This window comes from Loxodonta africana, chromosome 21 (assembly GCF_030014295.1).
Source record: "Loxodonta africana isolate mLoxAfr1 chromosome 21, mLoxAfr1.hap2, whole genome shotgun sequence".
Classification (NCBI taxonomy): domain Eukaryota; kingdom Metazoa; phylum Chordata; class Mammalia; order Proboscidea; family Elephantidae; genus Loxodonta; species Loxodonta africana.
In genome coordinates, this window is record NC_087362.1 from 23,826,841 (window position 1) to 23,853,438 (window position 26,598).

Sequence of the window (26,598 nt, forward strand, 5' to 3'; positions counted from 1 at the left end):
TAAATGCTCTTCCACAGCATCTATGAACTGAAATGCAGATTTCAGTAATCAAAGATACCTTAGGAGAGTCAAGAAAGTTGGTATTTGCGTATTTTGCCATCTGAAAAAAAATTCACCAGGTTCTTTAGAGAAATACTTTTTTGCTCCTCATAAATATTTCCTCATCTTTAGAATTGTTGAAATTTCTAGTTTGGCTTCTGTTTCATGGTTTGTCATCTCTTGCATATCAGGTATCTTCCCTAGGAGCAGGGTACAGACTGTGCAAACCCTGTCTGATCTCTCCAAGTGATGAGGATCCTACAGAGAGGAGTTTTCCAGGGGGAGAGGCAGGAAGATATAGGTTGTTCTGAGGGCCAGTAAATAAAAGGTGAAGTACCATTGAAGATGACAATTATAGACAGTTTTTATTTTTTTTTTATCATATATGTTGTTGTCAGGTATCGTTGAGATGGGTCCGACTCATATCGATCCTATGTACAACATAATGAAACACTACCTGGTATTGCACCATTCTCATCTCACAGTTGTTTTGCTTAAGCCCATTGTTACAGCCACTGCGTCAGTCCTTCTCGTTTAGGGTCTTCCTCTTATTCGCTGACCCTCTACTTTACCAAGCATGATGTCCCTCTCCAGGGACTGATCCCTCCTGACAACATGGCCAAAGTATGTAAGACGTAGTCTCACCATCGTTGCTTCTAAGGAGCATCCTGGCCATACTTCTTCCAAGACAGATTTGTTCGTTCTTTTACCAGTCCACAGTATATTCAGTATTCTTTTCCAACACCACAATTCAAAGGTGTCAATTGTTCATCGTCTAACCTTCACATGCATATGAGGTGATTGAAAACACCATGGCTTAGGTCAGGCCCACCTTAGCATTCAAGGTGACAGCTTGGCTTTTTAACACTTTAAAGAGGTCTTTTGCAGCAGATTTGCCCAATGTAATGTGTCTTTTGATTTCTTGACTGCCGCTTCCATGGGTGTTGATTGTGGATCCAAGTAAAATGAAATCCTTGACAACTTCAATCTTTTCTCTGTTTATCATCATGTTGCTTATTGGTCCAGTTATAAGGATTTTTGTTTTATGTTGAGGTGTAATCCCTACTGTAACCTGTGATCTTTGATCTTCATCAGTAAGTGCTTCAAGATCTCTTCACTTTCAGTAAGCAAGGTTGTGTCATCTGCATATCACAGGTTGTTAATGAGTCTTTCTCCAAGCCTGATGCCCTATTCTTCTTCATATAGTCCAGCTTCTCAGATTACTTACTCAGCATACAGACTGAATAGTTATCGTGAAAGGACACAACCAAGATGCACACCTTTCCTGACTTTAAAACACGCAGTATCCCCTTGTTCTGTTCAAACAAACGCTTCTTGATCTATGTACAGGTTCCTAATGAGCAAAATTAAGAGTTCTGGATTTCCCATTCTTCGAAATGTTGTCCATAATTTGTTATAATTCACAGTCGAGTGCCACTGCATAGTCAATAAAACACAGGTAAACATCTTTCTGGTATTCTCTGCTTTCACCCAGGATCCATCTGATATCAGCAATGATATCCCTGGTTCCACATCCTCTTCTGAATCTGGCCTGAATTTCTGGCAGTTCCTTGTTGATACACTGCTGTGGCTGCTTTTGAATGATCTTCAGCAAAATTTTACTTGCATGCGATATTTATATTGTTCCATAATTTCTGCTTTTGGTGGGATCACCTTTCTTGGGAATAGGCATAAATATGGATCTCTTCCAGTCAGTTAATCAGTTAGCTGTCTTCCAAATTTCTTGGCATAGACAAATGAGTACTTCCAGTGCTGCATCCATTTGTTGAAACATCTCAGTTGGTATTCCATCAGCTCCTGGAGCTTTGTTTTTCACCAGTGCCTTCAGTGCAGCTTGGACTTCTTCCTTCAGTACCACCAGTTCCTGATCATATGCTACCCCCTGAAATGGTTGAACATTGACCAATTCTTTTTGGTACAGTAACTGTGTATTCCTTCCATCTTCTTTTGATGCTTCCTGCATTGTTTAATATTTTCCCCACAGAATCCTTCAATATCGCAACTCAAGGATTGAAATTTTTTCTTCAGTTCTTTCAGCTTGAGAAATGCTGAGTGTGTTTTTCCATCTCTAGGTCTTCGCACATGTCATTATAATACTTTGTCTTCTCAAGCTGCCCTTTGAAATTTTCTGTTCAACTCTTTTACTTCACCATTTCTTCCTTCAGCTTTAGCTACTCAACATTGAAGAGTAAGTTTCAGGGTTTCTTCTGACATCCATTTTGGTCTTTTCTTTCTTTCCTGTCTTTTTAATGACCTATTGCTTTCTTCATGTATGATGTCCTTCACGTCATTCCACAACTCGTCTGGTCTTCCATCATTAATGTTCAATAAATCAAATCTATTCTGGAGATAGTCTCTAAATTCAGGTGGAATATACTCGAGGTCGTACTTTGGCTCTCTTCGACTTGTTCTCATTTTCTTCAGTTTCAACTTGAACTTGCATATGAGCAATCTATGGTCTCTTACATAGTCTGCCCCTGGCCTTGCTCTGATTGATGACATGGAGCTTTTTCGTCATTTCTTATCACAGATATAGTCGATTTGATTCCCACGTATTCTATCTGGTGAGGTACACATGTATAGTCGATGTTTATGTTGGTTAAAAAAAAAAGGTATTTGCAATAAAGAAGTTATTGGTCTTGCAAAATTTTATCACCGTCTTTATCACCAAGGCCATATTTCCAACTACTGATCCTTCTTGTTTCCAACTTTAGCATTCCAATCACCAGTAGTTATCAATGCACCTTGATTGCATTTTCAATCAATTTCAGACTGCAGAAGTTGGTAAAAGTCTTAGTTTCTTCATCTTTGGCCTTAGTGGTTGGTGCGTAAATTTGAATAATAGTCATATTAACTGGCCTTCCTTGTAGGTGTATGGATATTATCCTATCACTGACAGTGTTGTACATCAGGATATATCTTGAAATGTTCTTTTGACAATGAACACAACGCCATTCCTCTTTAAGTTGTCGTTCCTGGTATAGTAGACCAATTCAAAATGTCCAATACCGGTCTATTTCAGTTCACTAATGCCTAGGCTATCAATGTTTATGGGTTCCATTTCATTTTTGACCATTTCCAATTTTCCTAGATTCATACATAGTACATTCCATGTTCCGATTATTAATGGAGGTTTGCAGCTGTTTCTTGTCAGAGTTGTGCCACATCAGCAAATGAAGGTCCTGAAAGCTTGACTCCATCCAAGTCAGTAAGGTAGACTCTACTTTGAGGAGGCAGCTCTTCCCCAGTTATATTTTGAGTGCCTTCCAACCTGGGGGGCTCATCTTCTGGCAGTATATCAGACAATGTTCCACTGCTATTCAGAAGGTTTTCACAGGCTAATTCTTATCAGAAGTAGACCACCAGGTTCTTCTTCCTAGTCTGTCTTAGTCTGGAAGCTCAGCTGAAACCTGTCTGCCATGGGTGACCCTGCTGGTATTTGAATACCAGTGGCATAACTTCCAGCATCACAGCAACACTCAAGCCCCCACATTACGACAAACTGACAGACATATAATAAGCAGCATAATGTGCTCTAATCTTAAGTGTACAACTGGATGAATTTTTACATATCAGTCTACACTCATATAACCCCCTTTGAAATCAAGTTAGGGAAATTTTCCAGCACACAATAAGATTCCCTCTTACACTTTTCTCAGTTGATATTCACCCTAGGAGTAACCAGTGTTCTGACTGTTATTGCCAAAAATGAGATTTGCCAATTCTCAGACTTCATATAATAATACTGTATGAAGCATATTGTGTCTCACTTCATCTAGTCAACATAATGTCTGTGAGATTTTAGCTGTGTTGCTGGACACAGTGGTAATTCGTTTTGTCTTTGTATTTTATTCCAATGGATGAATATCCCACAAAGATTTTCAAGATCAATTTTTTAAAAATACTTGTAGGCAAAGAAATGTGTGTCTTAATTTGGAGCCAAAGGAGGTCTATTTCTGTCTTGGTCTGTCATGTGTGGCAGGAGAAAGTGAGACTCATGTAAGAAGGTCAGATAATAGAATTTAGTACTCATAGGTGCCAGAGAGGAAACACCTCCACACAGGGTCACAACATTCCACCCACGGACAAAGCAGCAAGTTAGACCTATAAACAGGGCTAATGTATGGCAAGTACAATGTACCTCTAGGAGTTAGCATGAGCTGAGGACTTCCTGGTCAGTTTAAAAGTTTCTACTGCTTTAGCAGGTGAAAAGGCAAGAAGAGACAAAAAGTATCATACCACAACTTCATCACACCTTACCCAGGAAAAGTACATTCACTGCGACAAAATGACAAAGGCCCTGGGCCCAGCAGCAGAATTGGTGGACACAAGCACCAGGGCCAACAGCAGCCTGGGTTGAGGGTGCTTAGAGGAACTTCCCTCAGAAAGACAAGAGAAGCCTGTTCTGAAGTAACCAAGAAAAGGTATGTATGTCTTCATGGGGCTACGTAGGCCTACAAAGGTAATAGAGCTGCCTGTGACTGAAAACAGCAAACTTCGCATACATGATTTCTAAGATTGTGATCCTAAAATGCACCTTTATCTCTATGTTACCTTCAAGACGCCTGATCCCCTCTGACCTCTGGAGTAGGGACCACCATTATCAGCAAATGCATGGGACAATGCTTGGGAATACAAGTGCTGAAATGCTTCAAGTCCCCTACAGAGAACTTAAGAGGCTTTGCTTTGCTACCAAGCACAGTACACACGGACACGCAGACGAAGACATGGACACAACCAAAACAGGAACCAGTTCCAAGGGGCACGGCCATAGGCCCTCCACCACCAGGAAACCTTTGGGAGCTACACAGGCAGTGTCGACGCCGACTCCGAGAGCCAACAAAACTCTGCATAGGCCTCAGCGGGGCTGGGCGGCCAAAGCTGGAGGCTGCCGGGGCGGCCAAGGCGCGCTGCGCCGGCGGCTGGGGCCGCTGAGCAGGCTCTTAGGGCGAGCGGCGGCAGGCGCTGACGTCTACGGCCATACCACCCTGAACGCGCCCGATCTCGTCTGATCTCGGAAGCTAAGCAGGGTCGGGCCTGGTTAGTACTTGGATGGGAGACCGCCTGGGAATACCGGGTGCTGTAGGCTTTTACGCCTCCTTTTCTCTTTTGCCGCCAACCCACGGGGCACAGGGACACACGGACACGGACAGGGACGCAACCAGGCCAGGAAGCCCGGCCCAGGGGCCCGGCCAGCGGCCCTCGGGCACCAGGAAAGCTTCGGGGGTGGCGGCGGCGTCGACGAGGACGACGACGGCGACGACGACGACGGCGGACGACGGCGGACGACGGCGGCCCGGCACTCCAGTCCAGTCGGGCCGCAGCGCTTCCCGGCCGCCCCTACTCTCCCCCGCTCCCACCCCCCGCCCGGGCCTTCAGGTTCAGGCCCTGCGGGAGCGCGCCCTGCCCTCGTGGCGGTGGGAGACGCTCCCCGTGGCGCCAGAGCCTCTCCTTGGGGCCGGAGCTCTGTCCTTGTCCAGCGGGGGCAGGCCCCTGGCTCAGAGGGCCTTCGGGAGCCACCCGGGCCGCCTCCGCCCTGCCGCCCCCTCACCCTCCACCCCGACCGGCCTCTGCCCCAACTTGGCTGCTCGGCTGCCCTCCTTCCCTCGGGCTCTGCCCACCCTTCCTGGCTCTGCAGGCCTGCCTCCTGGTGTGCCGGGATGTCTGCTAGTGGATTGGGAGGAGAAGACACCCGGGGCGGGCGGGCCCCTTGCCCTCCCCGGGGCGGGCGGGCCCCTTGCCCTCCCCGGGCAACTTGCTTCGTGTACTCTGGGGGTGGGGGTGGGGCTGGGGCTGGGGCTGAGGCTGGGGCTGGGGCTGGGCCTGGGGCTGGGGGTGCGGGTGGGGACGTGAGACGGCCACAACGGTGGTGGTGGCGGTGGCCGCCGGACACTCGGCCGACTAGCCAGCCTCTCTCTCTGAGGTGTGGCGTGGGGGGGGGGAGGGGGGTCGGGGAGGCGACGAGGCGGGCGTGGGGGCGGTGGTGAGGCGGCCTTGAGGTGGGGATCTCGTGCCCGGGAGGAACAGGTGCCCTCCTGCCCGGTGTCCCGCGCGGGCCTAGACGTGGCCTCAAGTGGCCTGACCCCGATGAGTGAGTGAGGACGGGTCCTCCTGGCCGTCGGGCACACAGAACTAGGGGAGCCGGGGCCAGTCGAGCTGGGGGCCTCCCCGAGAGGTGCGAGACCGCAGCAGGGGCGTGCGGGGGTCCAGGCCGGGTGGGGTGGTGCGGTGTTGAGCTGGAGGCTATGCGGGGGGCGGGGCGCCGGGCGCGGGGCGGGGACGGCCACGCACGTTTCCTGCAGGGCTGTGGCTCTGGACCGCCAGGGCCAGAAGCAGCCTGCCCGCGGTCAGCGGGGGGTGAGGTGCGGATGGCGGGGGCCGCCCGCCCTCCCCGCGCCGGTCGCCCGTCCCCACCCACGCCCCCGCCGCCACCCCACCCCACCCCACCCCACCCCACCCCACCCCACCCCACCCCACAACCCGCCCTCCCTCCTCCCATCGGGGAAGCTCACCAGTGAGCTGGGCAGCTGGGCCAACGCGCCTGCCCCACCGCCCTGGACCCCCACCGACCCTCCCGTCAGGCTAAGCGCCGCCTGCCCCACCTCCAGCCCCCCAGCAGGACCGGGAGCCTACGTGGGGTCCTGACTGGCCAGTGGGCAGGACGTCCCTCGTCGGTAGGCGTGTGGCTCGTGCGTGGTCTTTCGCCGCTCCCCGGTGCCCTCCCCCGCCAGCACCAGGGCTCGGGGGTCCGGTGGGAAGTACCAGAGGGCCTCCGCGGCACCTAGGAGCAGCCTGGCGCGCAAGGGTTCGCCGTGCTCCTCCGAGTCCCGCGTGGCCCTGGAGGGCCACGGCCGGCCAGGTGGGCGACGAGGGGCAAAGGCGGGAGGGACAGGTGGGCCGGGGACCGGGCCCGGGGCCGGGACTGGGGCCGAGAGCCGGGCCCGGCGAGGGCCCCTTGGAGGAAGGGGAGGCAAAGGGAGGCCCCGCCAGGGGACGGGCCGGGGTGGGGGGAGGGCGAGTGGAGGCCGGGGCCACCCCACGCTGGGCAGGGGGAGAGACGAGAGGCGCTCGGCCAGATGTCGGCGGAAGCAGGCGGCCCGAGTGCCTCCCGGTGCCGCCGGGGGCGAGGGGCGAGCAGGCGGCAGGAGAGCCCCGGCCGGACTGAGGGGGGCCGTGGGGCTTCGCAGGAAGGGCAGGGGGCGCGACCCGGGCGGCCTTCCCGCCTGGCTGACTGCCTTCCTCCCGGTCGCCGCCACCTGCCTGCTTGGAGGCCGGACTCTTGGGCCGGCTGGCCGGGACCCGCACCCTTGGCCAGGCGGGGCGGGCCGGGGCGGGCCGGGGCGGGCCGGGGCGGGGCTGGGCGGCCAAAGCTGGAGGCTGCCGGGGCGGCCAAGGCGCGCTGCGCCGGCGGCTGGGGCCGCTGAGCAGGCTCTTAGGGCGAGCGGCGGCAGGCGCTGACGTCTACGGCCATACCACCCTGAACGCGCCCGATCTCGTCTGATCTCGGAAGCTAAGCAGGGTCGGGCCTGGTTAGTACTTGGATGGGAGACCGCCTGGGAATACCGGGTGCTGTAGGCTTTTACGCCTCCTTTTCTCTTTTGCCGCCAACCCACGGGGCACAGGGACACACGGACACGGACAGGGACGCAACCAGGCCAGGAAGCCCGGCCCAGGGGCCCGGCCAGCGGCCCTCGGGCACCAGGAAAGCTTCGGGGGTGGCGGCGGCGTCGACGAGGACGACGACGGCGACGACGACGACGGCGGACGACGGCGGCCCGGCACTCCAGTCCAGTCGGGCCGCAGCGCTTCCCGGCCGCCCCTACTCTCCCCCGCTCCCACCCCCCGCCCGGGCCTTCAGGTTCAGGCCCTGCGGGAGCGCGCCCTGCCCTCGTGGCGGTGGGAGACGCTCCCCGTGGCGCCAGAGCCTCTCCTTGGGGCCGGAGCTCTGTCCTTGTCCAGCGGGGGCAGGCCCCTGGCTCAGAGGGCCTTCGGGAGCCACCCGGGCCGCCTCCGCCCTGCCGCCCCCCCACCCTCCACCCCGACCGGCCTCTGCCCCAACTTGGCTGCTCGGCTGCCCTCCTTCCCTCGGGCTCTGCCCACCCTTCCTGGCTCTGCAGGCCTGCCTCCTGGTGTGCCGGGATGTCTGCTAGTGGATTGGGAGGAGAAGACACCCGGGGCGGGCGGGCCCCTTGCCCTCCCCGGGCAACTTGCTTCGTGTACTCTGGGGGTGGGGGTGGGGCTGGGGCTGGGGCTGAGGCTGGGGCTGGGGCTGGGCCTGGGGCTGGGGGTGCGGGTGGGGACGTGAGACGGCCACAACGGTGGTGGTGGCGGTGGCCGCCGGACACTCGGCCGACTAGCCAGCCTCTCTCTCTGAGGTGTGGCGTGGGGGGGGGAGGGGGGTCGGGGAGGCGACGAGGCGGGCGTGGGGGCGGTGGTGAGGCGGCCTTGAGGTGGGGATCTCGTGCCCGGGAGGAACAGGTGCCCTCCTGCCCGGTGTCCCGCGCGGGCCTAGACGTGGCCTCAAGTGGCCTGACCCCGATGAGTGAGTGAGGACGGGTCCTCCTGGCCGTCGGGCACACAGAACTAGGGGAGCCGGGGCCAGTCGAGCTGGGGGCCTCCCCGAGAGGTGCGAGACCGCAGCAGGGGCGTGCGGGGGTCCAGGCCGGGTGGGGTGGTGCGGTGTTGAGCTGGAGGCTATGCGGGGGGCGGGGCGCCGGGCGCGGGGCGGGGACGGCCACGCACGTTTCCTGCAGGGCTGTGGCTCTGGACCGCCAGGGCCAGAAGCAGCCTGCCCGCGGTCAGCGGGGGGTGAGGTGCGGATGGCGGGGGCCGCCCGCCCTCCCCGCGCCGGTCGCCCGTCCCCACCCACGCCCCCGCCGCCACCCCACCCCACCCCACCCCACCCCACCCCACCCCACAACCCGCCCTCACTCCTCCCATCGGGGAAGCTCACCAGTGAGCTGGGCAGCTGGGCCAACGCGCCTGCCCCACCGCCCTGGCCCCCCACCGACCCTCCCGTCAGGCTAAGCGCCGCCTGCCCCACCTCCAGCCCCCCAGCAGGACCGGGAGCCTACGTGGGGTCCTGACTGGCCAGTGGGCAGGACGTCCCTCGTCGGTAGGCGTGTGGCTCGTGCGTGGTCTTTCGCCGCTCCCCGGTGCCCTCCCCCGCCAGCACCAGGGCTCGGGGGTCCGGTGGGAAGTACCAGAGGGCCTCCGCGGCACCTAGGAGCAGCCTGGCGCGCAAGGGTTCGCCGTGCTCCTCCGAGTCCCGCGTGGCCCTGGAGGGCCACGGCCGGCCAGGAGGGCGACGAGGGGCAAAGGCGGGAGGGACAGGTGGGCCGGGGACCGGGCCCGGGGCCGGGACTGGGGCCGAGAGCCGGGCCCGGCGAGGGCCCCTTGGAGGAAGGGGAGGCAAAGGGAGGCCCCGCCAGGGGACGGGCCGGGGTGGGGGGAGGGCGAGTGGAGGCCGGGGCCACCCCACGCTGGGCAGGGGGAGAGACGAGAGGCGCTCGGCCAGATGTCGGCGGAAGCAGGCGGCCCGAGTGCCTCCCGGTGCCGCCGCCGGGGGCGAGGGGCGAGCAGGCGGCAGGAGAGCCCCGGCCGGACTGAGGGGGGCCGTGGGGCTTCGCAGGAAGGGCAGGGGGCGCGACCCGGGCGGCCTTCCCGCCTGGCTGACTGCCTTCCTCCCGGTCGCCGCCACCTGCCTGCTTGGAGGCCGGACTCTTGGGCCGGCTGGCCGGGACCCGCACCCTTGGCCAGGCGGGGCGGGCCGGGGCGGGCCGGGGCGGGCCGGGGCGGGGCTGGGCGGCCAAAGCTGGAGGCTGCCGGGGCGGCCAAGGCGCGCTGCGCCGGCGGCTGGGGCCGCTGAGCAGGCTCTTAGGGCGAGCGGCGGCAGGGGCTGACGTCTACGGCCATACCACCCTGAACGCGCCCGATCTCGTCTGATCTCGGAAGCTAAGCAGGGTCGGGCCTGGTTAGTACTTGGATGGGAGACCGCCTGGGAATACCGGGTGCTGTAGGCTTTTACGCCTCCTTTTCTCTTTTGCCGCCAACCCACGGGGCACAGGGACACACGGACACGGACAGGGACGCAACCAGGCCAGGAAGCCCGGCCCAGGGGCCCGGCCAGCGGCCCTCGGGCACCAGGAAAGCTTCGGGGGTGGCGGCGGCGTCGACGAGGACGACGACGGCGACGACGACGACGGCGGACGACGGCGGCCCGGCACTCCAGTCCAGTCGGGCCGCAGCGCTTCCCGGCCGCCCCTACTCTCCCCCGCTCCCACCCCCCGCCCGGGCCTTCAGGTTCAGGCCCTGCGGGAGCGCGCCCTGCCCTCGTGGCGGTGGGAGACGCTCCCCGTGGCGCCAGAGCCTCTCCTTGGGGCCGGAGCTCTGTCCTTGTCCAGCGGGGGCAGGCCCCTGGCTCAGAGGGCCTTCGGGAGCCACCCGGGCCGCCTCCGCCCTGCCGCCCCCCCACCCTCCACCCCGACCGGCCTCTGCCCCAACTTGGCTGCTCGGCTGCCCTCCTTCCCTCGGGCTCTGCCCACCCTTCCTGGCTCTGCAGGCCTGCCTCCTGGTGTGCCGGGATGTCTGCTAGTGGATTGGGAGGAGAAGACACCCGGGGCGGGCGGGCCCCTTGCCCTCCCCGGGCAACTTGCTTCGTGTACTCTGGGGGTGGGGGTGGGGCTGGGGCTGGGGCTGAGGCTGGGGCTGGGGCTGGGCCTGGGGCTGGGGGTGCGGGTGGGGACGTGAGACGGCCACAACGGTGGTGGTGGCGGTGGCCGCCGGACACTCGGCCGACTAGCCAGCCTCTCTCTCTGAGGTGTGGCGTGGGGGGGGAGGGGGGTCGGGGAGGCGACGAGGCGGGCGTGGGGGCGGTGGTGAGGCGGCCTTGAGGTGGGGATCTCGTGCCCGGGAGGAACAGGTGCCCTCCTGCCCGGTGTCCCGCGCGGGCCTAGACGTGGCCTCAAGTGGCCTGACCCCGATGAGTGAGTGAGGACGGGTCCTCCTGGCCGTCGGGCACACAGAACTAGGGGAGCCGGGGCCAGTCGAGCTGGGGGCCTCCCCGAGAGGTGCGAGACCGCAGCAGGGGCGTGCGGGGGTCCAGGCCGGGTGGGGTGGTGCGGTGTTGAGCTGGAGGCTATGCGGGGGGCGGGGCGCCGGGCGCGGGGCGGGGACGGCCACGCACGTTTCCTGCAGGGCTGTGGCTCTGGACCGCCAGGGCCAGAAGCAGCCTGCCCGCGGTCAGCGGGGGGTGAGGTGCGGATGGCGGGGGCCGCCCGCCCTCCCCGCGCCGGTCGCCCGTCCCCACCCACGCCCCCGCCGCCACCCCACCCCACCCCACCCCACCCCACAACCCGCCCTCACTCCTCCCATCGGGGAAGCTCACCAGTGAGCTGGGCAGCTGGGCCAACGCGCCTGCCCCACCGCCCTGGCCCCCCACCGACCCTCCCGTCAGGCTAAGCGCCGCCTGCCCCACCTCCAGCCCCCCAGCAGGACCGGGAGCCTACGTGGGGTCCTGACTGGCCAGTGGGCAGGACGTCCCTCGTCGGTAGGCGTGTGGCTCGTGCGTGGTCTTTCGCCGCTCCCCGGTGCCCTCCCCCGCCAGCACCAGGGCTCGGGGGTCCGGTGGGAAGTACCAGAGGGCCTCCGCGGCACCTAGGAGCAGCCTGGCGCGCAAGGGTTCGCCGTGCTCCTCCGAGTCCCGCGTGGCCCTGGAGGGCCACGGCCGGCCAGGAGGGCGACGAGGGGCAAAGGCGGGAGGGACAGGTGGGCCGGGGACCGGGCCCGGGGCCGGGACTGGGGCCGAGAGCCGGGCCCGGCGAGGGCCCCTTGGAGGAAGGGGAGGCAAAGGGAGGCCCCGCCAGGGGACGGGCCGGGGTGGGGGGAGGGCGAGTGGAGGCCGGGGCCACCCCACGCTGGGCAGGGGGAGAGACGAGAGGCGCTCGGCCAGATGTCGGCGGAAGCAGGCGGCCCGAGTGCCTCCCGGTGCCGCCGCCGGGGGCGAGGGGCGAGCAGGCGGCAGGAGAGCCCCGGCCGGACTGAGGGGGGCCGTGGGGCTTCGCAGGAAGGGCAGGGGGCGCGACCCGGGCGGCCTTCCCGCCTGGCTGACTGCCTTCCTCCCGGTCGCCGCCACCTGCCTGCTTGGAGGCCGGACTCTTGGGCCGGCTGGCCGGGACCCGCACCCTTGGCCAGGCGGGGCGGGCCGGGGCGGGCCGGGGCGGGCCGGGGCGGGGCTGGGCGGCCAAAGCTGGAGGCTGCCGGGGCGGCCAAGGCGCGCTGCGCCGGCGGCTGGGGCCGCTGAGCAGGCTCTTAGGGCGAGCGGCGGCAGGGGCTGACGTCTACGGCCATACCACCCTGAACGCGCCCGATCTCGTCTGATCTCGGAAGCTAAGCAGGGTCGGGCCTGGTTAGTACTTGGATGGGAGACCGCCTGGGAATACCGGGTGCTGTAGGCTTTTACGCCTCCTTTTCTCTTTTGCCGCCAACCCACGGGGCACAGGGACACACGGACACGGACAGGGACGCAACCAGGCCAGGAAGCCCGGCCCAGGGGCCCGGCCAGCGGCCCTCCGGCACCGGGAAAGCTTCGGGGGTGGCGGCGGCGTCGACGAGGACGACGACGGCGACGACGACGACGGCGGACGACGGCGGCCCGGCACTCCAGTCCAGTCGGGCCGCAGCGCTTCCCGGCCGCCCCTACTCTCCCCCGCTCCCACCCCCCGCCCGGGCCTTCAGGTTCAGGCCCTGCGGGAGCGCGCCCTGCCCTCGTGGCGGTGGGAGACGCTCCCCGTGGCGCCAGAGCCTCTCCTTGGGGCCGGAGCTCTGTCCTTGTCCAGCGGGGGCAGGCCCCTGGCTCAGAGGGCCTTCGGGAGCCACCCGGGCCGCCTCCGCCCTGCCGCCCCCCCACCCTCCACCCCGACCGGCCTCTGCCCCAACTTGGCTGCTCGGCTGCCCTCCTTCCCTCGGGCTCTGCCCACCCTTCCTGGCTCTGCAGGCCTGCCTCCTGGTGTGCCGGGATGTCTGCTAGTGGATTGGGAGGAGAAGACACCCGGGGCGGGCGGGCCCCTTGCCCTCCCCGGGCAACTTGCTTCGTGTACTCTGGGGGTGGGGGTGGGGCTGGGGCTGGGGCTGAGGCTGGGGCTGGGGCTGGGCCTGGGGCTGGGGGTGCGGGTGGGGACGTGAGACGGCCACAACGGTGGTGGTGGCGGTGGCCGCCGGACACTCGGCCGACTAGCCAGCCTCTCTCTCTGAGGTGTGGCGTGGGGGGGGGGGGAGGGGGGTCGGGGAGGCGACGAGGCGGGCGTGGGGGCGGTGGTGAGGCGGCCTTGAGGTGGGGATCTCGTGCCCGGGAGGAACAGGTGCCCTCCTGCCCGGTGTCCCGCGCGGGCCTAGACGTGGCCTCAAGTGGCCTGACCCCGATGAGTGAGTGAGGACGGGTCCTCCTGGCCGTCGGGCACACAGAACTAGGGGAGCCGGGGCCAGTCGAGCTGGGGGCCTCCCCGAGAGGTGCGAGACCGCAGCAGGGGCGTGCGGGGGTCCAGGCCGGGTGGGGTGGTGCGGTGTTGAGCTGGAGGCTATGCGGGGGGCGGGGCGCCGGGCGCGGGGCGGGGACGGCCACGCACGTTTCCTGCAGGGCTGTGGCTCTGGACCGCCAGGGCCAGAAGCAGCCTGCCCGCGGTCAGCGGGGGGTGAGGTGCGGATGGCGGGGGCCGCCCGCCCTCCCCGCGCCGGTCGCCCGTCCCCACCCACGCCCCCGCCGCCACCCCACCCCACCCCACCCCACCCCACCCCACCCCACCCCACCCCACAACCCGCCCTCCCTCCTCCCATCGGGGAAGCTCACCAGTGAGCTGGGCAGCTGGGCCAACGCGCCTGCCCCACCGCCGTGGCCCCCCACCGACCCTCCCGTCAGGCTAAGCGCCGCCTGCCCCACCTCCAGCCCCCCAGCAGGACCGGGAGCCTACGTGGGGTCCTGACTGGCCAGTGGGCAGGACGTCCCTCGTCGGTAGGCGTGTGGCTCGTGCGTGGTCTTTCGCCGCTCCCCGGTGCCCTCCCCCGCCAGCACCAGGGCTCGGGGGTCGGTGGGAAGTACCAGAGGGCCTCCGCGGCACCTAGGAGCAGCCTGGCGCGCAAGGGTTCGCCGTGCTCCTCCGAGTCCCGCGTGGCCCTGGAGGGCCACGGCCGGCCAGGAGGGCGACGAGGGGCAAAGGCGGGAGGGACAGGTGGGCCGGGGACCGGGCCCGGGGCCGGGACTGGGGCCGAGAGCCGGGCCCGGCAAGGGCCCCTTGGAGGAAGGGGAGGCAAAGGGAGGCCCCGCCAGGGGACGGGCCGGGGTGGGGGGAGGGCGAGTGGAGGCCGGGGCCACCCCATGCTGGCAGGGGAGAGACGAGAGGCGCTCGGCCAGATGTCGGCGGAAGCAGGCGGCCCGAGTGCCTCCCGGTGCCGCCGCCGGGGGCGAGGGGCGAGCAGGCGGCAGGAGAGCCCCGGCCGGACTGAGGGGGGCCGTGGGGCTTCGCAGGAAGGGCAGGGGGCGCGACCCGGGCGGCCTTCCCGCCTGGCTGACTGCCTTCCTCCCGGTCGCCGCCACCTGCCTGCTTGGAGGCCGGACTCTTGGGCCGGCTGGCCGGGACCCGCACCCTTGGCCAGGCGGGGCGGGCCGGGGCGGGCCGGGGCGGGCCGGGGCGGGGCTGGGCGGCCAAAGCTGGAGGCTGCCGGGGCGGCCAAGGCGCGCTGCGCCGGCGGCTGGGGCCGCTGAGCAGGCTCTTAGGGCGAGCGGCGGCAGGCGCTGACGTCTACGGCCATACCACCCTGAACGCGCCCGATCTCGTCTGATCTCGGAAGCTAAGCAGGGTCGGGCCTGGTTAGTACTTGGATGGGAGACCGCCTGGAAATACCGGGTGCTGTAGGCTTTTACGCCTCCTTTTCTCTTTTGCCGCCAACCCACGGGGCACAGGGACACACGGACACGGACAGGGACGCAACCAGGCCAAGAAGCCCGGCCCAGGGGCCCGGCCAGCGGCCCTCGGGCACCGGGAAAGCTTCGGGGTGGCGGCGGCGTCGACGAGGATGATGACAGCGACGACGACGACGGCGGACGACGGCGGCCCGGCACTCCAGTCCAGTCGGGCCGCAGCGCTTCCCGGCCGCCCCTACTCTCCCCCGCTCCCACCCCCCGCCCGGGCCTTCAGGTTCAGGCCCTGCGGGAGCGCGCCCTGCCCTCGTGGCGGTGGGAGACGCTCCCCGTGGCGCCAGAGCCTCTCCTTGGGGCCGGAGCTCTGTCCTTGTCCAGCGGGGGCAGGCCCCTGGCTCAGAGGGCCTTCGGGAGCCACCCGGGCCGCCCTCCGCCCTGCCGCCCCCCCACCCTCCACCCCGACCGGCCTCTGCCCCAACTTGGCTGCTCGGCTGCCCTCCTTCCCTCGGGCTCTGCCCACCCTTCCTGGCTCTGCAGGCCTGCCTCCTGGTGTGCCGGGATGTCTGCTAGTGGATTGGGGAGGAGAAGACACCCGGGGCGGGCGGGCCCCTTGCCCTCCCCGGGCAACTTGCTTCGTGTACTCTGGGGGGTGGGGGTGGGGCTGGGGCTGGGGCTGAGGCTGGGGCTGGGGCTGGGCCTGGGGCTGGGGGTGCGGGTGGGGACGTGAGACGGCCACAACGGTGGTGGTGGCGGTGGCCGCCGGACACTCGGCCGACTAGCCAGCCTCTCTCTCTGAGGTGTGGCGTGGGGGGGGGGGAGGGGGGTCGGGGAGGCGACGAGGCGGGCGTGGGGGCGGTGGTGAGGCGGCCTTGAGGTGGGGATCTCGTGCCCGGGAGGAACAGGTGCCCTCCTGCCCGGTGTCCCGCGCGGGCCCAGACGTGGCCTCAAGTGGCCTGACCCCGATGAGTGAGTGAGGACGGGTCCTCCTGGCCGTCGGGCACACAGAACTAGGGGAGCCGGGGCCAGTCGAGCTGGGGGCCTCCCGAGAGGTGCGAGACCGCAGCAGGGGCGTGCGGGGGTCCAGGCCGGGTGGGGTGGTGCGGTGTTGAGCTGGAGGCTATGCGGGGGGCGGGGCGCCGGGCGCGGGGCGGGGACGGCCACGCACGTTTCCTGCAGGGCTGTGGCTCTGGACCGCCAGGGCCAGAAGCAGCCTGCCCGCGGTCAGCGGGGGGTGAGGTGCGGATGGCGGGGGCCGCCCGCCCTCCCCGCGCCGGTCGCCCGTCCCCACCCACGCCCCCGCCGCCACCCCACCCCACCCCACCCCACCCCACCCCACCCCACAACCCGCCCTCACTCCTCCCATCGGGGAAGCTCACCAGTGAGCTGGGCAGCTGGGCCAACGCGCCTGCCCCACCGCCCTGGCCCCCCACCGACCCTCCCGTCAGGCTAAGCGCCGCCTGCCCCACCTCCAGCCCCCCAGCAGGACCGGGAGCCTACGTGGGGTCCTGACTGGCCAGTGGGCAGGACGGTCCCTCGTCGGTAGGCGTGTGGCTCGTGCGTGGTCTTTCGCCGCTCCCCGGTGCCCTCCCCCGCCAGCACCAGGGCTCGGGGGTCCGGTGGGAAGTACCAGAGGGCCTCCGCGGCACCTAGGAGCAGCCTGGCGCGCAAGGGTTCGCCGTGCTCCTCCGAGTCCCGCGTGGCCCTGGAGGGCCACGGCCGGCCAGGAGGGCGACGAGGGGCAAAGGCGGGAGGGACAGGTGGGCCGGGGACCGGGCCCGGGGCCGGGACTGGGGCCGAGAGCCGGGCCCGGCGAGGGCCCCTTGGAGGAAGGGGAGGCAAAGGGAGGCCCCGCCAGGGGACGGGCCGGGGTGGGGGGAGGGCGAGTGGAGGCCGGGCCACCCCACGCTGGGCAGGGGGAGAGACGAGAGGCGCTCGGCCAGATGTCGGCGGAAGCAGGCGGCCCGAGTGCCTCCCGGTGCCGCCGCCGGGGGCGAGGGGCGAGCAGGCGGCAGGAGAGCCCCGGCCGGACTGAGGGGGGCCGTGGGGCTTCGCAGGAAGGGCAGGGGGCGCGACCCGGGCGGCCTTCCCGCCTGGCTGACTGCCTTCCTCCCGGTCGCCGCCACCTGCCTGCTTGGAGGCCGGACTCTTGGGCGGCTGGCCGGGACCCGCACCCTTGGCCAGGCGGGGCGGGCCGGGCGGGCCGGGGCGGGCCGGGGCGGGGCTGGGCGGCCAAAGCTGGAGGCTGCCGGGGCGGCCAAGGCGCGCTGCGCCGGCGGCTGGGGCCGCTGAGCAGGCTCTTAGGGCGAGCGGCGGCAGGGCTGACGTCTACGGCCATACCACCCTGAACGCGCCCGATCTCGTCTGATCTCGGAAGCTAAGCAGGGTCGGGCCTGGTTAGTACTTGGATGGGAGACCGCCTGGGAATACCGGGTGCTGTAGGCTTTTACGCCTCCTTTTCTCTTTTGCCGCCAACCCACGGGGCACAGGGACACACGGACACGGACAGGGACGCAACCAGGCCAGGAAGCCCGGCCCAGGGGCCCGGCCAGCGGCCCTCCGGCACCGGGAAAGCTTCGGGGGTGGCGGCGGCGTCGACGAGGACGACGACGGCGACGACGACGACGGCGGACGACGGCGGCCCGGCACTCCAGTCCAGTCGGGCCGCAGCGCTTCCCGGCCGCCCCTACTCTCCCCCGCTCCCACCCCCCGCCCGGGCCTTCAGGTTCAGCCCTGCGGGAGCGCGCCCTGCCCTCGTGGCGGTGGGAGACGCTCCCCGTGGCGCCAGAGCCTCTCCTTGGGGCCGGAGCTCTGTCCTTGTCCAGCGGGGGCAGGCCCCTGGCTCAGAGGGCCTTCGGGAGCCACCCGGGCCGCCTCCGCCCTGCCGCCCCCCCACCCTCCACCCCGACCGGCCTCTGCCCCAACTTGGCTGCTCGGCTGCCCTCCTTCCCTCGGGCTCTGCCCACCCTTCCTGGCTCTGCAGGCCTGCCTCCTGGTGTGCCGGGATGTCTGCTAGTGGATTGGGAGGAGAAGACACCCGGGGCGGGCGGGCCCCTTGCCCTCCCCGGGGCGGGCGGGCCCCTTGCCCTCCCCGGGCAACTTGCTTCGTGTACTCTGGGGGTGGGGGTGGGGCTGGGGCTGGGGCTGAGGCTGGGGCTGGGGCTGGGCCTGGGGCTGGGGGTGCGGGTGGGGACGTGAGACGGCCACAACGGTGGTGTGCGGTGGCCCGCCGGACACTCGGCCGACTAGCCAGCCTCTCTCTCTGAGGTGTGGCGTGGGGGGGGGGAGGGGGGTCGGGGAGGCGACGAGGCGGGCGTGGGGGCGGTGGTGAGGCGGCCTTGAGGTGGGGATCTCGTGCCCGGGAGGAACAGGTGCCCTCCTGCCCGGTGTCCCGCGCGGGCCTAGACGTGGCCTCAAGTGGCCTGACCCCGATGAGTGAGTGAGGACGGGTCCTCCTGGCCGTCGGGCACACAGAACTAGGGGAGCCGGGGCCAGTCGAGCTGGGGGCCTCCCCGAGAGGTGCGAGACCGCAGCAGGGGCGTGCGGGGGTCCAGGCCGGGTGGGGTGGTGCGGTGTTGAGCTGGAGGCTATGCGGGGGGCGGGGCGCCGGGCGCGGGGCGGGGACGGCCACGCACGTTTCCTGCAGGGCTGTGGCTCTGGACCGCCAGGGCCAGAAGCAGCCTGCCCGCGGTCAGCGGGGGGTGAGGTGCGGATGGCGGGGGCCGCCCGCCCTCCCCGCGCCGGTCGCCCGTCCCCACCCACGCCCCCGCCGCCACCCCACCCCACCCCACCCCACCCCACCCCACCCCACAACCCGCCCTCACTCCTCCCATCGGGGAAGCTCACCAGTGAGCTGGGCAGCTGGGCCAACGCGCCTGCCCCACCGCCCTGGCCCCCCACCGACCCTCCCGTCAGGCTAAGCGCCGCCTGCCCCACCTCCAGCCCCCCAGCAGGACCGGGAGCCTACGTGGGGTCCTGACTGGCCAGTGGGCAGGACGTCCCTCGTCGGTAGGCGTGTGGCTCGTGCGTGGTCTTTCGCCGCTCCCCGGTGCCCTCCCCCGCCAGCACCAGGGCTCGGGGGTCCGGTGGGAAGTACCAGAGGGCCTCCGCGGCACCTAGGAGCAGCCTGGCGCGCAAGGGTTCGCCGTGCTCCTCCGAGTCCCGCGTGGCCCTGGAGGGCCACGGCCGGCCAGGAGGGCGACGAGGGGCAAAGGCGGGAGGGACAGGTGGGCCGGGGACCGGGCCCGGGGCCGGGACTGGGCCGAGAGCCGGGCCCGGCGAGGGCCCCTTGGAGGAAGGGGAGGCAAAGGGAGGCCCCGCCAGGGGACGGGCCGGGGTGGGGGGAGGGCGAGTGGAGGCCGGGGCCACCCCACGCTGGGCAGGGGAGAGACGAGAGGCGCTCGGCCAGATGTCGGCGGAAGCAGGCGGCCCGAGTGCCTCCCGGTGCCGCCGCCGGGGGCGAGGGGCGAGCAGGCGGCAGGAGAGCCCCGGCCGGACTGAGGGGGGCCGTGGGGCTTCGCAGGAAGGGCAGGGGGCGCGACCCGGGCGGCCTTCCCGCCTGGCTGACTGCCTTCCTCCCGGTCGCCGCCACCTGCCTGCTTGGAGGCCGGACTCTTGGGCCGGCTGGCCGGGACCCGCACCCTTGGCCAGGCGGGGCGGGCCGGGGCGGGCCGGGGCGGGCCGGGGCGGGGCTGGGCGGCCAAAGCTGGAGGCTGCCGGGGCGGCCAAGGCGCGCTGCGCCGGCGGCTGGGGCCGCTGAGCAGGCTCTTAGGGCGAGCGGCGGCAGGCGCTGACGTCTACGGCCATACCACCCTGAACGCGCCCGATCTCGTCTGATCTCGGAAGCTAAGCAGGGTCGGGCCTGGTTAGTACTTGGATGGGAGACCGCCTGGGAATACCGGGTGCTGTAGGCTTTTACGCCTCCTTTTCTCTTTTGCCGCCAACCCACGGGCACAGGGACACACGGACACGGACAGGGACGCAACCAGGCCAGGAAGCCCGGCCCAGGGGCCCGGCCAGCGGCCCTCGGGCACCAGGAAAGCTTCGGGGGGTGGCGGCGGCGTCGACGAGGACGACGACGGCGACGACGACGACGGCGGACGACGGCGGCCCGGCACTCCAGTCCAGTCGGGCCGCAGCGCTTCCCGGCCGCCCCTACTCTCCCCCGCTCCCACCCCCCGCCCGGGCCTTCAGGTTCAGGCCCTGCGGGAGCGCGCCCTGCCCTCGTGGCGGTGGGAGACGCTCCCCGTGGCGCCAGAGCCTCTCCTTGGGGCCGGAGCTCTGTCCTTGTCCAGCGGGGGCAGGCCCCTGGCTCAGAGGGCCTTCGGGAGCCACCCGGGCCGCCTCCGCCCTGCCGCCCCCCCACCCTCCACCCCGACCGGCCTCTGCCCCAACTTGGCTGCTCGGCTGCCCTCCTTCCCTCGGGCTCTGCCCACCCTTCCTGGCTCTGCAGGCCTGCCTCCTGGTGTGCCGGGATGTCTGCTAGTGGATTGGGAGGAGAAGACACCCGGGGCGGGCGGGCCCCTTGCCCTCCCCGGGCAACTTGCTTCGTGTACTCTGGGGGTGGGGGTGGGGCTGGGGCTGGGGCTGAGGCTGGGGCTGGGGCTGGGCCTGGGGCTGGGGGTGCGGGTGGGGACGTGAGACGGCCACAACGGTGGTGGTGGCGGTGGCCGCCGGACACTCGGCCGACTAGCCAGCCTCTCTCTCTGAGGTGTGGCGTGGGGGGGGAGGGGGGTCGGGGAGGCGACGAGGCGGGCGTGGGGGCGGTGGTGAGGCGGCCTTGAGGTGGGGATCTCGTGCCCGGGAGGAACAGGTGCCCTCCTGCCCGGTGTCCCGCGCGGGCCTAGACGTGGCCTCAAGTGGCCTGACCCCGATGAGTGAGTGAGGACGGGTCCTCCTGGCCGTCGGGCACACAGAACTAGGGGAGCCGGGGCCAGTCGAGCTGGGGGCCTCCCCGAGAGGTGCGAGACCGCAGCAGGGGCGTGCGGGGGTCCAGGCCGGGTGGGGTGGTGCGGTGTTGAGCTGGAGGCTATGCGGGGGGCGGGGCGCCGGGCGCGGGGCGGGGACGGCCACGCACGTTTCTGCAGGGCTGTGGCTCTGGACCGCCAGGGCCAGAAGCAGCCTGCCCGCGGTCAGCGGGGGGTGAGGTGCGGATGGCGGGGGCCGCCCGCCCTCCCCGCGCCGGTCGCCCGTCCCCACCCACGCCCCCGCCGCCACCCCACCCCACCCCACCCCACCCCACAACCCGCCCTCCCTCCTCCCATCGGGGAAGCTCACCAGTGAGCTGGGCAGCTGGGCCAACGCGCCTGCCCCACCGCCCTGGCCCCCCACCGACCCTCCCGTCAGGCTAAGCGCCGCCTGCCCCACCTCCAGCCCCCCAGCAGGACCGGGAGCCTACGTGGGGTCCTGACTGGCCAGTGGGCAGGACGTCCCTCGTCGGTAGGCGTGTGGCTCGTGCGTGGTCTTTCGCCGCTCCCCGGTGCCCTCCCCCGCCAGCACCAGGGCTCGGGGTCCGGTGGGAAGTACCAGAGGGCCTCCGCGGCACCTAGGAGCAGCCTGGCGCGCAAGGGTTCGCCGTGCTCCTCCGAGTCCCGCGTGGCCCTGGAGGGCCACGGCCGGCCAGGAGGGCGACGAGGGGCAAAGGCGGGAGGGACAGGTGGGCCGGGGACCGGGCCCGGGGCCGGGACTGGGGCCGAGAGCCGGGCCCGGCAAGGGCCCCTTGGAGGAAGGGGAGGCAAAGGGAGGCCCCGCCAGGGGACGGGCCGGGGTGGGGGGGAGGGCGAGTGGAGGCCGGGGCCACCCCATGCTGGGCAGGGGGAGAGACGAGAGGCGCTCGGCCAGATGTCGGCGGAAGCAGGCGGCCCGAGTGCCTCCCGGTGCCGCCGCCGGGGGCGAGGGGCGAGCAGGCGGCAGGAGAGCCCCGGCCGGACTGAGGGGGGCCGTGGGGCTTCGCAGGAAGGGCAGGGGGCGCGACCCGGGCGGCCTTCCCGCCTGGCTGACTGCCTTCCTCCGGTCGCCGCCACCTGCCTGCTTGGAGGCCGGACTCTTGGGCCGGCTGGCCGGGACCCGCACCCTTGGCCAGGCGGGGCGGGCCGGGGCGGGCCGGGGCGGGCCGGGGCGGGGCTGGGCGGCCAAAGCTGGAGGCTGCCGGGGCGGCCAAGGCGCGCTGCGCCGGCGGCTGGGGCCGCTGAGCAGGCTCTTAGGGCGAGCGGCGGCAGGCGCTGACGTCTACGGCCATACCACCCTGAACGCGCCCGATCTCGTCTGATCTCGGAAGCTAAGCAGGGTCGGGCCTGGTTAGTACTTGGATGGGAGACCGCCTGGGAATACCGGGTGCTGTAGGCTTTTACGCCTCCTTTTCTCTTTTGCCGCCAACCCACGGGGCACAGGGACACACGGACACGGACAGGGACGCAACCAGGCCAGGAAGCCCGGCCCAGGGGCCCGGCCAGCGGCCCTCGGGCACCAGGAAAGCTTCGGGGGTGGCGGCGGCGTCGACGAGGACGACGACGGCGACGACGACGACGGCGGACGACGGCGGACGACGGCGGCCCGGCACTCCAGTCCAGTCGGGCCGCAGCGCTTCCCGGCCGCCCCTACTCTCCCCGCTCCCACCCCCCGCCCGGGCCTTCAGGTTCAGGCCCTGCGGGAAGCGCGCCCTGCCTCGTGGCGGTGGGAGACGCTCCCCGTGGCGCCAGAGCCTCTCCTTGGGGCCGGAGCTCTGTCCTTGTCCAGCGGGGGCAGGCCCCTGGCTCAGAGGGCCTTCGGGAGCCACCCGGGCCGCCTCCGCCCTGCCGCCCCCCCACCCTCCACCCCGACCGGCCTCTGCCCCAACTTGGCTGCTCGGCTGCCCTCCTTCCCTCGGGCTCTGCCCACCCTTCCTGGCTCTGCAGGCCTGCCTCCTGGTGTGCCGGGATGTCTGCTAGTGGATTGGGAGGAGAAGACACCCGGGGCGGGCGGGCCCCTTGCCCTCCCCGGGCAACTTGCTTCATGTACTCTGGGGGGTGGGGGTGGGGCTGGGGCTGGGGCTGAGGCTGGGGCTGGGGCTGGGCCTGGGGCTGGGGGTGCGGTGGGGACGTGAGACGGCCACAACGGTGGTGGTGGCGGTGGCCGCCGGACACTCGGCCGACTAGCCAGCCTCTCTCTCTGAGGTGTGGCGTGGGGGGGGAGGGGGGTCGGGGGAGGCGACGAGGCGGGCGTGGGGGCGGTGGTGAGGCGGCCTTGAGGTGGGGATCTCGTGCCCGGAGGAACAGGTGCCCTCCTGCCCGGTGTCCCGCGCGGGGCCTAGACGTGGCCTCAAGTGGCCTGACCCCGATGAGTGAGTGAGGACGGGTCCTCCTGGCCGTCGGGCACACAGAACTAGGGGAGCCGGGGCCAGTCGAGCTGGGGGCCTCCCCGAGAGGTGCGAGACCGCAGCAGGGGCGTGCGGGGGTCCAGGCCGGGTGGTGGTGGTGCGGTGTTGAGCTGGAGGCTATGCGGGGGGCGGGGCGCCGGGCGCGGGGCGGGGACGGCCACGCACGTTTCCTGCAGGGCTGTGGCTCTGGGACCGCCAGGGCCAGAAGCAGCCTGCCCGCGGTCAGCGGGGGGTGAGGTGCGGATGGCGGGGGCCGCCCGCCCTCCCCGCGCCGGTCGCCCGTCCCCCACCCACTCCCCCGCCGCCACCCCACCCCACCCCACAACCCGCCCTCCCTCCTCCCATCGGGGAAGCTCACCAGTGAGCTGGGCAGCTGGGCCAACGCGCCTGCCCCACCGCCCTGCCCCCCACCGACCCTCCCGTCAGGCTAAGCGCCGCCTGCCCCACCTCCAGCCCCCCAGCAGGACGGGAGCCTACGTGGGGTCCTGACTGGCCAGTGGGCAGGACGTCCCTCGTCGGTAGGCGTGTGGCTCGTGCGTGGTCTTTCGCCGCTCCCCGGTGCCCTCCCCCGCCAGCACCAGGGCTCGGGGGTCCGGTGGGAAGTACCAGAGGGCCTCCGCGGCACCTAGGAGCAGCCTGGCGCGCAAGGGTTCGCCGTGCTCCTCCGAGTCCCGCGTGGCCCTGGAGGGCCACGGCCGGCCAGGAGGGCGACGAGGGGCAAAGGCGGGAGGGACAGGTGGGCCGGGGACCGGGCCCGGGGCCGGGACTGGGGCCGAGAGCCGGGCCCGGCGAGGGCCCCTTGGAGGAAGGGGAGGCAAAGGGAGGCCCCGCCAGGGGACGGGCCGGGGTGGGGGGGAGGGCGAGTGGAGGCCGGGGCCACCCCACGCTGGGCAGGGGGAGAGACGAGAGGCGCTCGGCCAGATGTCGGCGGAAGCAGGCGGCCCGAGTGCCTCCCGGTGCCGCCGCCGGGGGCGAGGGGCGAGCAGGCGGCAGGAGAGCCCCGGCCGGACTGAGGGGGGCCGTGGGGCTTCGCAGGAAGGGCAGGGGGCGCGACCCGGGCGGCCTTCCCGCCTGGCTGACTGCCTTCCTCCCGGTCGCCGCCACCTGCCTGCTTGGAGGCCGGACTCTTGGGCCGGCTGGCCGGGACCCGCACCCTTGGCCAGGCGGGGGCGGGCCGGGCGGGCCGGGGCGGGCCGGGGCGGGGCTGGGCGGCCAAAGCTGGAGGCTGCCGGGGCGGCCAAGGCGCGCTGCGCCGGCGGCTGGGGCCGCTGAGCAGGCTCTTAGGGCGAGCGGCGGCAGGCGCTGACGTCTACGGCCATACCACCCTGAACGCGCCCGATCTCGTCTGATCTCGGAGCTAAGCAGGGTCGGGCCTGGTTAGTACTTGGATGGGAGACCGCCTGGGAATACCGGGTGCTGTAGGCTTTTACGCCTCCTTTTCTCTTTTGCCGCCAACCCACGGGGCACAGGGACACACGGACACGGACAGGGACGCAACCAGGCCAGAAGCCGGCCCAGGGGCCCGGCCAGCGGCCCTCGGGCACCAGGAAAGCTTCGGGGGTGGCGGCGGCGTCGACGAGGACGACGACGGCGACGACGACGACGGCGGACGACGGCGGCCCGGCACTCCAGTCCAGTCGGGCCGCAGCGCTTCCCGGCCGCCCCTACTCTCCCCCGCTCCCACCCCCCGCCCGGGCCTTCAGGTTCAGGCCCTGCGGGAGCGCGCCCTGCCCTCGTGGCGGTGGGAGACGCTCCCCGTGGCGCCAGAGCCTCTCCTTGGGCCGGAGCTCTGTCCTTGTCCAGCGGGGGCAGGCCCCTGGCTCAGAGGGCCTTCGGGAGCCACCCGGGCCGCCTCCGCCCTGCCGCCCCCCCACCCTCCACCCCGACCGGCCTCTGCCCCAACTTGGCTGCTCGGCTGCCCTCCTTCCCTCGGGCTCTGCCCACCCTTCCTGGCTCTGCAGGCCTGCCTCCTGGTGTGCCGGGATGTCTGCTAGTGGATTGGAGGAGAAGACACCCGGGGCGGGCGGGCCCCTTGCCCTCCCCGGGCAACTTGCTTCATGTACTCTGGGGTGGGGGTGGGGCTGGGGCTGGGGCTGAGGCTGGGGCTGGGGCTGGGCCTGGGGCTGGGGGTGCGGGTGGGGACGTGAGACGGCCACAACGGTGGTGGTGGCGGTGGCCGCCGGACACTCGGCCGACTAGCCAGCCTCTCTCTCTGAGGTGTGGCGTGGGGGGGGAGGGGGGTCGGGGAGGCGACGAGGCGGGCGTGGGGGCGGTGGTGAGGCGGCCTTGAGGTGGGGATCTCGTGCCCGGGAGGAACAGGTGCCCTCCTGCCCGGTGTCCCCGCGCGGGCCTAGACGTGGCCTCAAGTGGCCTGACCCCGATGAGTGAGTGAGGACGGGTCCTCCTGGCCGTCGGGCACACAGAACTAGGGGAGCCGGGGCCAGTCGAGCTGGGGGCCTCCCCGAGAGGTGCGAGACCGCAGCAGGGGCGTGCGGGGTCCAGGCCGGGTGGGGTGGTGCGGTGTTGAGCTGGAGGCTATGCGGGGGGCGGGGCGCCGGGCGCGGGGCGGGGACGGCCACGCACGTTTCCTGCAGGGCTGTGGCTCTGGACCGCCAGGGCCAGAAGCAGCCTGCCCGCGGTCAGCGGGGGGTGAGGTGCGGATGGCGGGGGCCGCCCGCCCTCCCCGCGCCGGTCGCCCGTCCCCACCCACTCCCCCGCCGCCACCCCACCCCACCCCACAACCCGCCCTCCCTCCTCCCATCGGGGAAGCTCACCAGTGAGCTGGGCAGCTGGGCCAACGCGCCTGCCCCACCGCCCTGGCCCCCCACCGACCCTCCCGTCAGGCTAAGCGCCGCCTGCCCCACCTCCAGCCCCCCAGCAGGACCGGGAGCCTACGTGGGGTCCTGACTGGCCAGTGGGCAGGACGTCCTCGTCGGTAGGCGTGTGGCTCGTGCGTGGTCTTTCGCCGCTCCCCGGTGCCCTCCCCCGCCAGCACCAGGGCTCGGGGGTCCGGTGGGAAGTACCAGAGGGCCTCCGCGGCACCTAGGAGCAGCCTGGCGCGCAGGGTTCGCCGTGCTCCTCCGAGTCCCGCGTGGCCCTGGAGGGCCACGGCCGGCCAGGAGGGCGACGAGGGGCAAAGGCGGGAGGGGACAGGTGGGCCGGGGACCGGCCCGGGGCCGGGACTGGGGCCGAGAGCCGGGCCCGGCGAGGGCCCCTTGGAGGAAGGGGAGGCAAAGGGAGGCCCCGCCAGGGGACGGGCCAATACTATCTCTCTATG

General features: G+C 68.8%; 9 non-coding genes across 9 annotated transcripts; all 9 read left to right on the forward strand.

Annotated features, from left to right (window-relative positions):
* Positions 1-5,030: 5,030 nt before the first annotated feature.
* LOC111749188 (5S ribosomal RNA) lies at positions 5,031-5,149 on the forward strand. The gene has a single exon (XR_002784455.1). It is a non-coding gene; the product is annotated as a 5S ribosomal RNA (ribosomal RNA).
* Positions 5,150-7,519: 2,370 nt separating this feature from the next.
* On the forward strand, positions 7,520-7,638 carry LOC135228414 (5S ribosomal RNA). Its single transcript, XR_010318934.1, has one exon. It is a non-coding gene; the product is annotated as a 5S ribosomal RNA (ribosomal RNA).
* A 2,325-nt stretch (positions 7,639-9,963) lies between these two features.
* LOC135228423 (5S ribosomal RNA) lies at positions 9,964-10,082 on the forward strand. The gene has a single exon (XR_010318943.1). It is a non-coding gene; the product is annotated as a 5S ribosomal RNA (ribosomal RNA).
* Positions 10,083-12,396: 2,314 nt separating this feature from the next.
* On the forward strand, positions 12,397-12,515 carry LOC135228424 (5S ribosomal RNA). The gene has a single exon (XR_010318944.1). It is a non-coding gene; the product is annotated as a 5S ribosomal RNA (ribosomal RNA).
* Positions 12,516-14,850: 2,335 nt separating this feature from the next.
* LOC135228421 (5S ribosomal RNA) lies at positions 14,851-14,969 on the forward strand. Its single transcript, XR_010318941.1, has one exon. It is a non-coding gene; the product is annotated as a 5S ribosomal RNA (ribosomal RNA).
* Positions 14,970-17,294: 2,325 nt separating this feature from the next.
* Positions 17,295-17,413, forward strand: LOC135228425 (5S ribosomal RNA). Its single transcript, XR_010318945.1, has one exon. It is a non-coding gene; the product is annotated as a 5S ribosomal RNA (ribosomal RNA).
* A 2,349-nt stretch (positions 17,414-19,762) lies between these two features.
* Positions 19,763-19,881, forward strand: LOC135228404 (5S ribosomal RNA). The gene has a single exon (XR_010318924.1). It is a non-coding gene; the product is annotated as a 5S ribosomal RNA (ribosomal RNA).
* A 2,312-nt stretch (positions 19,882-22,193) lies between these two features.
* On the forward strand, positions 22,194-22,312 carry LOC135228405 (5S ribosomal RNA). The gene has a single exon (XR_010318925.1). It is a non-coding gene; the product is annotated as a 5S ribosomal RNA (ribosomal RNA).
* Positions 22,313-24,628: 2,316 nt separating this feature from the next.
* LOC135228422 (5S ribosomal RNA) lies at positions 24,629-24,746 on the forward strand. Its single transcript, XR_010318942.1, has one exon. It is a non-coding gene; the product is annotated as a 5S ribosomal RNA (ribosomal RNA).
* Positions 24,747-26,598: the final 1,852 nt, after the last annotated feature.